Source organism: Syngnathus acus, chromosome 5 (genome assembly GCF_901709675.1).
Source record: "Syngnathus acus chromosome 5, fSynAcu1.2, whole genome shotgun sequence".
NCBI classification, from domain to species: Eukaryota; Metazoa; Chordata; class Actinopteri; order Syngnathiformes; family Syngnathidae; genus Syngnathus; species Syngnathus acus.
Genome location: NC_051091.1, coordinates 675,382 through 688,374, shown reverse-complemented (window position 1 = coordinate 688,374; position 12,993 = coordinate 675,382). Strand labels below are relative to the sequence as shown.

At 45.4% G+C, this 12,993-nt stretch overlaps 1 long non-coding RNA gene across 1 annotated transcript; it reads left to right on the top strand.

The window, feature by feature from the left end:
• The first annotated feature begins 7,944 nt into the window (after nucleotides 1–7,944).
• Nucleotides 7,945–11,681, top strand: LOC119123396. The gene is made up of 2 exons (XR_005098046.1): nucleotides 7,945–8,436; nucleotides 11,486–11,681. It is a non-coding gene; the product is annotated as an uncharacterized LOC119123396 (long non-coding RNA).
• Nucleotides 11,682–12,993: the final 1,312 nt, after the last annotated feature.

Here is a 12,993-nt window from a genome sequence, read left to right as displayed (position 1 = left end):
GGATGTCTTAATTGTCATTAGTAAGCGCCAATACGATGAATTGCCTCGGCCGGTTTACCCATCTGCTCGGCGGCGCATATCGATCGAGCCCGCAATGAAATAGGCGGGGGGAGGGCGACCTGCCCTTGACCTTTGAACTCCCAGGCCTCCCACACAAAACTGGAGCGGTGACCTGTGGAAATCAATTATTTCAATGGAAAGGGCGTAAGCCGATAGCCAGAGAGGACGGCAAATGGATGACTTGGCTGCTGAGTTAAAAGCTGCTTTTAGAGGTCAACTTGTCCAGATCAGTTTAGCGGCTGGAGACAAATCACAGATTTGGTTTCAAAAGAGAACCGCTACTCGTCTTCATTTGTCTCATTTGTCTAAAGAACACAAATCAAACAACCCACTGGATGGATGGATGGATGGATGGATGGATGGATGGATGGATGGATGGATGGATGGATGGATGGATGGATGGATGGATGGATGGATGGATGGATGGATGGATGGATGGATGGATGGATGGATGGATGGATGGATGGATGGATTCATTGTGCGCCCAGCGTCGAATGAGACGGCACCGCTGGAGAATTCATCCCAGAGGGCGGAAATCAGAAAAGAAAACTCGTTTAAGAACCAAGACACTTCAAACTTGTCCAACATTTGCAAGCCTCAACGAACCCTGAAGAGAAATCAACATTCATTACCTTGGCAAACACACCAATATGTTTGTCCTTCACCAGAACACGGGCTTATGGATTTGTGTACCCTGCTCTGCAGTCGATGCCGCTTCACCACTTGTGAAGACATTTTTATTTGCTCACATGATGTCCCAGCACAGTGTGTTCTGGGAAATTTCTCAGACAGCAATTATATTCAATGTTCACATGAACGAATCGCCTTTGGGGGACACGCCGAAACCTCACCAAGTTTTGCAAGCATCGTGAATTTTGGTGCAAACAATTTTAGGGGTCTCAAACAGTGAGGGATTGATTCACTTACTAGAAAGTATGTTGAAAAAAAATAACAATCCAGACAATTTAAAAAAATATACATATATATAAATATATAATAATAATAATATTGCTAGCAAAAATCAGGTGAATGAAGAAAGGAAAGTCCCTGTTTACCTCCCACACTTTATTAGCCTGTGCGTACATGAGTGAAACTTCCCCGGGGCTTTGCTTCTCATTTTCTTGCCTTTTTTTCCTCAACAAAAAAATAGAAGGGAGGGGTGAGAGAAGGGAGACCATCGGTGACCTTTTGGGATTATCCACCTGATGCCTGGGGTGGCTGAGTGAGCGAGTAAATGAGTGAGAAAAGAGAGGGGGTGGGGGTGCAGGCGTGGAAGTGTGCTACAGGTGAAGGCGGGGGGGGGGGGACAGCAAAAGCAGCAGCAGCAGCAACAGCAGCAGCAGCAGAAGCAGCAGCAGCAGCGTGTTCATTTCCTCTCTGGCTTTGCTTCGTGGCTCCAGGCGTTGGATTTTCACGGTGGCCTCACCTTGTTGCATATTGTCTTGTCGTCGAAAAGTGTGTGAAAACTCCTCCCACCCTGCGCCAAAAGAGAACTTGTCCAAGGGAGCAAAGAGACACAACAACACAATACTGCTCCTATCTATCTATCTATCTATCTATCTATCTATCTATCTATCTATCTATCTATCTATCTATCTATCTATCTATCTATCTATCTATCTATCTATCTATCTATCTATCTATCTATCTATCTATCTATCTATCTATCTATCTATCTATCTATCTATCTATCTATCTATCTATCTATCACTGGCTTGAGAACTAATGTCACCATAACACCACTTTGTGTTAACCTTGGATCATATAATACTCAGCGACCATAACACACTAGGGCCAGATTGTCTCGGGCATATTTTGGAAAATGTACTTTCCAATGACAAGTAGTTGAGTGTGAAATGAAACAAGCTGAAAATGTGTGTGAGTGAGCCTGGCACACAGCACTTTCTAATCTCCATTGCCAGCCCCCAGCTAGAGTTTGATCCCATGCTAAGATGGCTAAAGCTTGAGAGACACTTTCAAGCAATGGCCAGAGCACATCAACATGCATCATCATCATCTGGGCTGAGTTGTTCAAAACTCACCAAATACTTTGCTCTACGTTGAATCAACTTACTGAGCTCCTCGTGCACATTTGTTCTCTCTTTTCTCTTTGTTTCTGAGAGAGGGAAATGCGGGGGGGCGGGAAAAAAACACCAACGGTGGATAGACCAGTGCTGGAACAACACAGACGCACAACCGCATCTAACTGGAACAAGACCTTGTTTTTGCACAGACAAAGGACAATAAACACAAGTGGGAAAAATAGCAAAACATAAATCCATGAACTTTTGCTCACAGCCACTGACGCAATGCTTTGCCTACATTCGATGCATTGGCAAAATAGAAAAGCAATTTGGTGGCATCTTGTACACATGCTTCAAAATGGGGCTGATTTGATCCAAATTCCTGGAATTGACTCCAAACGCCTGCTTCAAATCAACATTGACAAATTGCACGGCTCCTTGAGGCTTTGTCATCCCAAACAAATAGACACCGAAGGCTTTGCCACTGAGTACTGTCATCGAATCCGCAAAAAAGCCCCGTAACGAGGCCAAAATGCAACTTTTGGGCATTGCTCTGAGATTTATTTTTGTGCAGCCTACTATTTATGACACTGACTCAGGGGTCTTGACAAAAATGGAGTTTTGTCCAGATGGGAGATGTATGGATTATGAAGGAACTCCCAATCCTTATCAATAATTCATAGGTGTGATGGGGAAACACATTCCCTACTTCATTATCTGACAAGTAAAGAAGCTTTTAAGAGACGCTGTTCTTTCAATTAGCCGTATCGACGAAAGACGAGCGAGCGGCCGATGGAGGCCGCTGAGTGTTTTTAACAAGTGGCAACCAAATGCATCCATCTGCTTTGCACGTGCTGTCAAGTTGGCCCGATTGCGATCTGGCTGAACACCACCATCCATCCACTCCTTCCAGCGTAGCCCGTGCTGAGCCGCACTGTGATTTGGACAAATAGGAGCAGTTTTCCCAATGACGCTCGGAGAAGGCTGCGGAGAATGTGCGGCTCTTTTGGGCTCGGGGGTTGACCGTAATGGGCCTTGAGGGATCGGCAAACGCAGACGGCTGCGTGTCTTAGTGTGTGAATCATGTTTTCTGCTTCTGAACGCAGCTTGAGGTGTATGGTTTGAATTTGGGAGAAAATGTTTTCGCTAGTCTCCGTCTTGATGTGGGAGACGAGACGCCACATCGTGCGCCGGTGTGGCTGGAATCGTTTACGGGCAAGAAGATAACTCGAAACCGGCGGACGTTTTGGACGAATGTTATGAATTCTGGAGAAAACGGAAAATGCTGTTTACGATTTGCAGTGCGGGTTCTAAAAATGATATTTTGTGACAGCGGTCTCCGAGCTTTTCTGACAAACCTTGTACAAGCCATTTCAAAAGCTATTTTCCATAGAAGTTGAATGTGACGTAAAACTTGACCTAAAAATGATTCAAGGTTCATGTTGACTGTCTAATTATTGATATTTCGAAGATTGGCCAAATCAACATTTTGGCTTGATTTCAACCTCATGGCTTTATCTCAAAATCATGCACAGAAACAAGTTTTTCTCTGTCACGCTCATTCATTGCCAAGATTATCAAACGGTCTCTCCAAAGAAATTATCAAAAGGAATGCGAGAAAAAAGACTTTGTAACCCATGTGTGAAATCTCACAATGCAACTATTTTTTTACTTCCAAACAGCTGCTGTTGCTGCTGCTGCTGCTGCCGCTGCCGCTGCTGTTGCTGCACTTTCTCTTATGTAGCCGAGAAACTTGAGTCGTACTATTGATCAGGCTTCCACTAGCAGGTTATTAGCAACCCCTCCACATTCTTCTTGCGTGGGGGGGTTGTGTGTGCGTGTGTGTGCGTGCGCGCGTGTGATGAATGATCGACCAAAATACAGCACGTAAATCTTCCCAGTAGAATTCAAGCACCGGGAGGAAGTCGTATCTATTTCAAATATGTTTTTGATCCTAACCAGTAATTCCTTCAGCCCACTATTGGTGTGACCGATCAGTTCCTCTTCCACATGCATATTCAATCATAATTACATATTACAAGTGATGGCTGCTCAAATGTGAAAGATTACACTAATTTATGGCTGTGTAGCATAGTTGAAAGACACTTAAGTATTCGCTGTCTTGTCTGGATTCATTAGAACTTTAGCAGTCTGTCATCAAACTGTGTTCTCGTGGGAATTGAATGGAAAACTGCTTGGGAAAAAAACTAATGTGAGGATTCGAATTTTACTGCCAAAACATACATATATAGAATATATATATATATATAAAATATAAAAAATATATATACACATATTCATATACATGTACACACACACACGCACGCACACACACGCACACACACACACACACACACACACACACACACACACACACACACACACACACACACACATATTCTATAGTTAGTTGTAGAAGGGTCCTTGGGGAGGAATGGCATTGTGCAAAAGCACCTCTTAAGAAAAGAAAAACACAGTTTTGAGTTGAGGAGAAACAGCTGTGTGCACTGAAGCTTGACATGCCGGGGGACAAAAACATGTGTGTTTTATAATAATAATAATAATAATAATAATGATAGCGATACATAAATATGCCTGTGTTCCTAATAAAAAGACTTGGAGTCAGGCAAAGGGCTAACTTGAATCCCAGAAATGTCAACGCATCAGATAAAGAAAGGGATGACGGCTAGCATCATGTTTATATTCGTGCTGACTGATTTCTGTGGTGTGCATGCTGTTGTGCCTTGAGCCTAGTTTGTTTTGCGAGCACACTCGCAATGATTCCGATTGTTTTTCTCACCCTGCCTACCACACTCCGGAGACATTTTACGGAGGCTGTGTGTGTCTTTATGTTGTGAAAGCTGCAGCTCGGGTTGCCTCTGCAAACTGCTTCCAGAAAGTTGCTTTGATGTCCACCACGTCCTTTCCACTCTCAGGTGGACCATCCAACTCAAGGTTACGACAAACACAAGCAGAATGAACACTTCTAAGTCAGCACTTCAAAATCATGGCAAGATTAAAAGAAGTTGTCAACTCTATCATTTGACTTTATCATAGGATTATTTTTCCCGAAGCAAGAAAACAGAAATATTGTATTTAAACATTGTACATTGTATCATTGTATTCATAACTTGCTCGGGAACATTTTCAATGCTCAAATTCCCTGTACTGATTTGTTTTTCTTTCCCTCAGGTCAAGTCGCTTTGATTCAACGCATGTAGACTGAACTTCTACTGTACGACATTAAGGCGTCGCCATTGAGGTCACGAGGGGCGTGGCTGCCGCAAATTGATTTACGAGAAGAAATAAAGCGTAGTAGCACATAAATCATCATTGTCAACTCAAGCGTCATAAAACTGGAGCCAAACATTCAGACTAAAAAGCAGCAGCACGGAAAAAGGAGACATGTGAGAAAAGTGGAAAGGCAGCAAAGACCTGATATGGAGCGTAAATGAATCCTGCCACCATTAGTCATGCCATCCACGGCTGCCCTTTGAAAATGACCTCTTCACTGCTATTGTTAAACATTCCTCCCTTTAGCAACGCACAAACGTGCCCATGTTGACTTCCGTCCCCCGTTCTATTGTTGACGTTTGTCCATACACACGCAAGTCGGAAAGTCACTCAACTGGCACCTTGCAACAACTCCCAGAGAACAAAGTGGCCGTGTGCTATTTATGCATCTTTGGGCCAAGTCAAGTGGTCCAAAACATGGGGAAAATTGTCGCACGCTATTTGAAGTCATCAGAAAAGTGAAGTAAATTCAAAGTGGTTTACTCCACCGTCACCATGAATTGCAAAAATACAAACTAATTGACATGCTCCCTAAAAAGATGTAGAATTGCCCATGTCGGTAGTTTAAACGGACAATAGAGCTGAAACGATGCTCAAAGTCAAACTTCAAACCTGATCCACCTAATTTTGGGGAGAAAATAATCTGAAATGAATTTATCATTGCAGGTTTTGCAAAAAGTAAATACTGTGACCTCCAAAAAATGTGAAAAAGCCAAAACGATCCACGGCCTCATCGTGACCTCATCACCTGCTCGCTCTTGCGTTTCAGCGCCGAGTTGGTCAGCTCTACCTTTATATGACAAAGACAAATGAACGTCTGTGGTAGCAAAAGCCCGTCTGTCTGCTTTCTAACTTTTTCTACACCAGCAGGCTTTTAGGACAAACCAAAACATAGCTCTGGTTACTGTGCACTTGGAAGCGTCGGAAAAACTCCCAAAGACAAGCCGGACATATCTGCGCTCTCACTTAGAAGGTAGAATGAGGAAGTTTAAGGCCACATTTAAAACAAACAAATGAAGGATTGTATTTACAGCCATGACATGAATGCATCACGTGCTGGCTATTAATGAGCTGAGCTGCTGCGCAATTGATGGCTTCAAATCAAATGTTGAAGACTTCGCAGGACTAGATTGATTTTCACCTAGGGCCATTCATATGGACGTTGATCATTGGCATCAGTTGTCAGGTGAGTGTACCGCATACGTACGTACATGCAGTTGCAGAGGTTGCAGAGCATAACAACACACTCCAATGTCAGTGTTTGCAAAGCTTACAATGGGCCCCCACTGCCATCACTTTCATCCCCTTTTCCACTTCCCATGTGTTGGTGATTATCCTCAAGCCCGTGTCTGCATCCAGAGCTTCATCTGCTTTGAAGCAGCCCAGGTAGCTCGGCCACTTTGGTGGTTGGTGCCGGCCGGCCTCTCGGCAACGCAACCGTAACTGCACGTGGACTCACATGCGCAGTGTCCTTCCCTGAGGTCCTTTTGATTGACAGCGCCCACTCCTGCAAGAGATTACGCTTGAGGATTCGGCAGGGTTTGAGGCCGGGGTGAAGGAAGAGTGAGAAAGAGGCTTGAGGATTAGGCCCACTGAGCTTCATTAACCTGAATGTTTACACAAGCTGATCCCTTGCAATGAGAGTCTTTTCCTTCCCACAACTGTCCCCCCCCCCCCCCCCTCCAAGACACACACACACACACACACACACAAAGCCCTTTTTGAAGAATCCTCTTGCCCCTTCCTCCATCTCTGCATGCAGTCATGGTGAGGCAGTAAAGCAGCATTCACGCGCGGCCGCCCGCCCGCCCGCCCGCCCAAAAGGTCAAGCATCCAAGTCTGGCTTCTTCTCCTCATAGGTCCTGAAATATGTTCCTCCACTCCACTTACTTTCATTCAATCATCTTCCTTCAATCGGATGCCAGCCAATCGCAGGGCACGTACGGACAACCATTTGCACTCACACCGTGCTCAATGGGCCTAGCGTGCACGGGCGGGTCTTTAGGTTGAAAAATGGTGTGTTGAACTTACCCATCTTTTGTCAAGTGATTGCACAAAATAAAATCATCTGAATCCAGATCCATATATTTCAAATGTATTTGGATCTCGATGATTTTATTTCAAAATAAAAAAAATAAAATTGAGTTGGTTTTTTTTCCCTTTTTTGGCGTCTGCGTCATATCCGTTTTCCTTTTATATTTATGCATGAAAATCAATGAGTGAAAAGGGCCGGTACAGCACACAGATCAGCTCCATACTGTATGAGATAGCAAACTATATTGATTGATTCTAAATGATGCAAATCCGCAATGATGTTTCTAAAGAACAGGGGGAAACATTTCATGCATCTGCACAGTAAATAAATGTGACTTGTTAAACTTTCTATTAAATCAACTGGCAGCTAATTCTATAATACCACACATGGGCCATATAAGTACAAATGGGGCAAGGAGCCAGCAAATTAGTGGCAGTCACAAGTCCCGCTTCAAACACACAGCCACGTGAACATGGATTGTTGCTCTCCAAGGAGCCATTTAGCCATGGAGAGAGATGTGCGCCTGAGCTGCAGCAACAACACTGGGGGCTATTTACGGCTCACTTTCAAATAGGCCAAAAGTTGCGGCGGGACAGCGCAGGCGAGTCTCTGCTCGGCTTGGGTTGTTTTGCATCTCAAGCAAGTGTTTTCTCTCAGCCTCAAGATGGAAAAGCAAATTAGCATTGGCGCTCGCTCGCTCGCTCGGCCCGACTCCGCCAAAACCCCCAGAGTGGCCTGATGACAGCTGCCAGATTGCCTTCTCCGGAGAGTGGAACTGAGGCGACACGGCTTGTGCTAAAGTAAACAGAGAGTTAGTCCGCTTAGCTTGACATAGCAGGCCGAGGAGCGTTCTTTTTTTGGTCTTTTCTTTTCACAAAATAAGCTAGACATCATACGGGCCGAGTGGAAGTGGTTCCGCAAGAGGCACTACTATGCTGAGGAGGTGTAATGTTTCACCATCAGAGATTGGGAGTCAGCGCAGGTTGACAGGAAGCTGATTGTGGAGATACAAAAGATCCGTTGGTAGGGACTGTGAAGACTATTTGGCTTATTGATCATTTGACAGACTTGTACAAAAAGTCAAGAAACTAAAATCATTTTTGGTGACCAGTAGGGGAAGTTACAGGTCGTATGGTTTGATGTGGGACATTTTGGTGAGATTCAAAAAAAAAGTGAACCATAGAGGTCCAGATCATTTGATTTAGGACAGAAAAAAGGTTTGAAGGCTGCAAGAAATCAAGTTTCCAATCTACTCTCCGCAGTAAGCCCTAGCATTTGTTTTCTAAAGAGCGTATTTTGCGTTGGTCTTGTCCATGCAACCATCTATTTTCAAGGGATCCGGGTAAACTGGGCCTTTCACAGCTGACCTTGGATGAGAGGCAGGGCAAAACCAGGATCACATCACATCACATCACATGCTTGTTTGCATCTTATCATGCCAGACTTGAGTGTGCTTAACGCAATGAAAACTAGGAGACTGGAAACAATCTCAGCAGCAGGAAAGTGCTTAAGAGGGAGAGGTGGTCTGGAATGATGAAGAAAAAAGCAGGACAGCCAGCAGAGCAGAGCAGAGCAGACAAGAGAGCCAAATCACCAGCGCCCAACACCGGCCGTCTCAGACAGGAAAGGGGAGGGAGCTGGGGGAGAAGAGAAGTAGGGAGGCAGCCATTGCAGAAATAGGGGGACGGGGCTGCACAAATAGTTTTCGGGCTAGACATCTGGCTTTGATTAGCAGGAGCGGAGCGGAGCAGAGTGGGACAAGCCGGCCTTTGCCGCTTGTTTTGACTGGACCTTTCAGGAGAAGCTGATGTTGTTTGTTTTTGAATAAGTGCCTCGTTAATTGATGAACATGCGCTGCGGACACAAGATTGTGAGCGTCTGTGTACGGCAAGGGCAGTTTTTGCAGACCCGCAAATCAACACACCTCCGTTTAAATCATCTACTTGGCTTGAATTAGCCATCCATCCATCCATCCATCCATCCATCCATCCAGCCATCCATCCATCCATCTGACATGTCATCATTTGTGTGATCTGGAGCCAGGCTGATGCTTGGCTATAGAGGCAGGGTTAGCCCTGGACTGGACAAAAATCCATCCATCCATTTCATACAGCTTCTTGTCCGAATTCAGTGTCGGGGTTGCGCTGAAGACGATCCGAGCCGACAATGGGCGAGAGAAAGGTGCTATTGCATCAGCACAATCGTCACCAGCTAATCATAGGACAAAGACAAATGAGCCTTTACGCCCAATTTAGAATCTGATGAATGGAACATATATCTTTTTGGAATGTGCAAGGAATGCGGAGAAAAACCCACGCAAGCCCGAGGAGAACACTCCACTCCACTCCACTCCATGAAGGAAGGCCTGTGCAGATCTTCTCAACTGAGGCCGACATGCTAACCACCACTCTACTGTGTTGCCTGGTATTGTAATTAACTTGAAAAATGCTTTAGTAGACAAGAAAATTCTAAGACAGTAATGGGTGCAAGTGAAGGAAAAAAGACTGGAAAATTGATGACACGTCTAAATGAAAAGTAGAAGCCAATTAAAACAAACTCTGTTAGCGCCTTTTTCGGGGAGCGGCTTTATTTCTTTTTCGTTTTCTCAAACTGCGGTGTTGGCCCGCTTTGAAAATGTCCTCGTTTCCAATCTCAAGACATGGAGCGAAACACTTGGAAAAGCGGGACTGGGAACCTCTTTGCTGTCACTACCGCGCAGACATATTGAGTGCGAGAGGAACCTCATGGCACATCATCCGCCACCGCTTAATATGCATAAACCATCGAGTGCGGCCACGCCGGCCAAGCCAAACTCAGTGTGCAGGCATCGTAGAAGATGAGAGCAACAGAAGCGGGCCCGGCAGCTCTTACTGACTCCCCTTGTATTCCCAAAGTCAATTGCCCATCAAAAAGAAGACCGAGACAAAAAAAAACAACATGATCCTCTGCCCTTGCCTGCCCTTGCCTGCCCTTGCCTGCCCTTGCCTGCCCTTGCCTGCCCTTGCCTGCCCTTGCCTGCCCTCGCCCTCTGATTTGAGCAGTTGCAAGGGTAGGAAGCCTTTGCATTCCAGCAGAAGGAGAAGACCAAAACACACGAGTTAATGAGAATCAGAGGGAGCTCCACCAAGAGGTGAAACCGGAGAGTGGGACGTGACGATGATTGGAAGCGACCGATGCCTGGTAGCCGCCGACTCCGCTCGCCGCCAATGTCAGAGGGTTCGGAATCCTCGACGGCCCACCTTAGCGTCGCTCCACACGTCGACTTTTCTGGGACCCGAGAGAGAGAGTGAGTGAATGAACCAAGGGTGATTGAGGTTTATTAACCGCTGGCATCCCGGCGCATTTAATAATGCAATCGATTGATTTGAACACCCAACGGAAACAAAAAGCAGAAGCCATTTTTTTCTGCTAATGGACAATTTTTTGTCTGGACTCACTGGTCGCAACTTTAGGTGCACCTGCAATACTAACTAGCATTGTTTGCAAATGCACGGCGTCAATTGATATGTTATCATCCTGCATGTGAAAATACAAAGCATGCCATTTGTAACCTGAGTTATCAGAGCCATGTTAAATGATCATTACCACCCTTCATTCTTCAAAGTGATCCGACTGTCAGGGTGACAAGGTCCCATCTTAGACAATCATCCAATCATAGGTGGTGACTGCAGCTAAGACCCATGGCTGTGTGTGTGTGTGTGTGTCATTATCTCATCAAGGCATCATCACTGACACTCGGCGCGACGCCCCCGGGGGAGGCTTTGCCAATGGACAGACACACAGGTGAAGAAGCCTTAAATCAGCTTTAATTGGGCTGCTGAGTAACAAGGAGGGTGTGGGAAAGGCAGCCCAGTGCCAGCCTACACACCGCAGAGGCATTGCTCGTCATTTTGGCTTGTTCACAACAAATATGTACTTTTGACTTGCTCCATTTGAGCATTATTGATATTTATATACTATTACACGGGAACTTTAGAGTGCGGTTTATGTATGATATCACCTCTTTTCTTTGTGATCCATTTTCATTTCAATTCAATGTGATGAACTCCTTCCTTCTCTTCCTTTTTAAAAGACAATTTACAGCTGACGTGAGCCGCTCGCTACCCCCGTCCGTAAAGTGGGGCCTGCCTGCCTCAGTTCCCAGAAGGAACGCTGCTGAACATTTGATGCAAGGCCAGGCGCAACCAGCCTGATTATAAACACGTGTCTCTTCCAAAGGGCCCTCGGAGAGACATCAACGGGCCACTGAATAAATGTGCTGCCGACTGTGGCGTTTTTAAAAGATGTTCTTTAAGATAAACCAACGAGGGACTGTGAGCTCTACAACGTTCAAATAGTGACAGCTACAAAAAAACAAATAGTGGGAAAATATTGCTGGAATCCAAATAACCTCTTGGCTTCATGATGACAATTTTGAGCACCATGTTTAACATCAATGCTAATTAAGGAGATTCGTGAATGAAGGGTTCTCAAAGTCCGGCGGCTGATAACTGATACGCTCAGTGATTGGCAAGTCGAATTTAACAATTTGTAAGTGCTGCCACTGCCAGCAAAAATGGAATCGTTGCTTTTATTGTCTTTATGGGGACTCCGTATTTTAGTTGCAGTGGCTCTGGAGAAAAGCAGTGGCTCATCTGCAGGAGCCTCTAGTAGAATTCCTGATCCTTGGGAGTGTTTTGACAAAAACATTCCAGATACCGTTTGCTTCCAGTACACCTTGTGAGCTATTTCTTGATGGAAGAAGAAAAAAAAACAAAATCTCACAAATTAATTCTTCGCAAAAATGAGAGTCGTCAAGTACATCGCGAGTGTTCTCTTATTGCTGAGGACATGTTGGGTGAGTCAGCAGCTGGCAAGCGACAAGCACAAGCCGCCTCTTCCAGGCTTCAGCTGCTTCTGCTGCTGCCGCCGCCGCTGCTGTGTTTGCTTAATGGTCACCACGTGCCCCGCCGAGTACACAAGGCAGCAGCCACAGGTATGTCGCCGTCACCCGGGGCCACAGCAGCGGATGCCAACATGCTGTCAGAACCTCTCGGCTGTCCAATCACACTAACAAAATGTGAGCGAGTCTGCAGCTGCCAGCCAATAAACATTTGTTCCGTGCATATAGCATGCACTCGTGTATGGTGACTGTACCTCCATTTATCTGTCAGTGGCTTTGAGGCTGCGGGTTGCGTCTGCTTCGCCGCAGTGGAAAAGAGCATCGCAAACTGGCTGATGCTTGGGGGAAAGAAAAAGAAAAAAAATGTCCACCTGGACACATCTCACCAGTCTGTGTGTAAAAAAAGAAAAGTTGTAAAGTCCTGTGCGGGTCTGCAGTAAATTAATAAATGTTGTATACATTTCGCTGAGCAGCTGCTGACAAGGTTGTGGAACAAATTCAGAAAACAAAGTCTGCAACTTAAGTCTGGGTGATGGAGTCCGACCAATTAGTCGACTTCTTGACTTTACTACGATGAATAATTTTTACCGTCTCGTCTTCCAATCGGCCAATTTAATTCACGGGGGGGGTTTGGACTCACCCGACTGCTGCCGTTGCCAGACATACTATAATGATCAGTGGAGCAGCTACATCTTCAT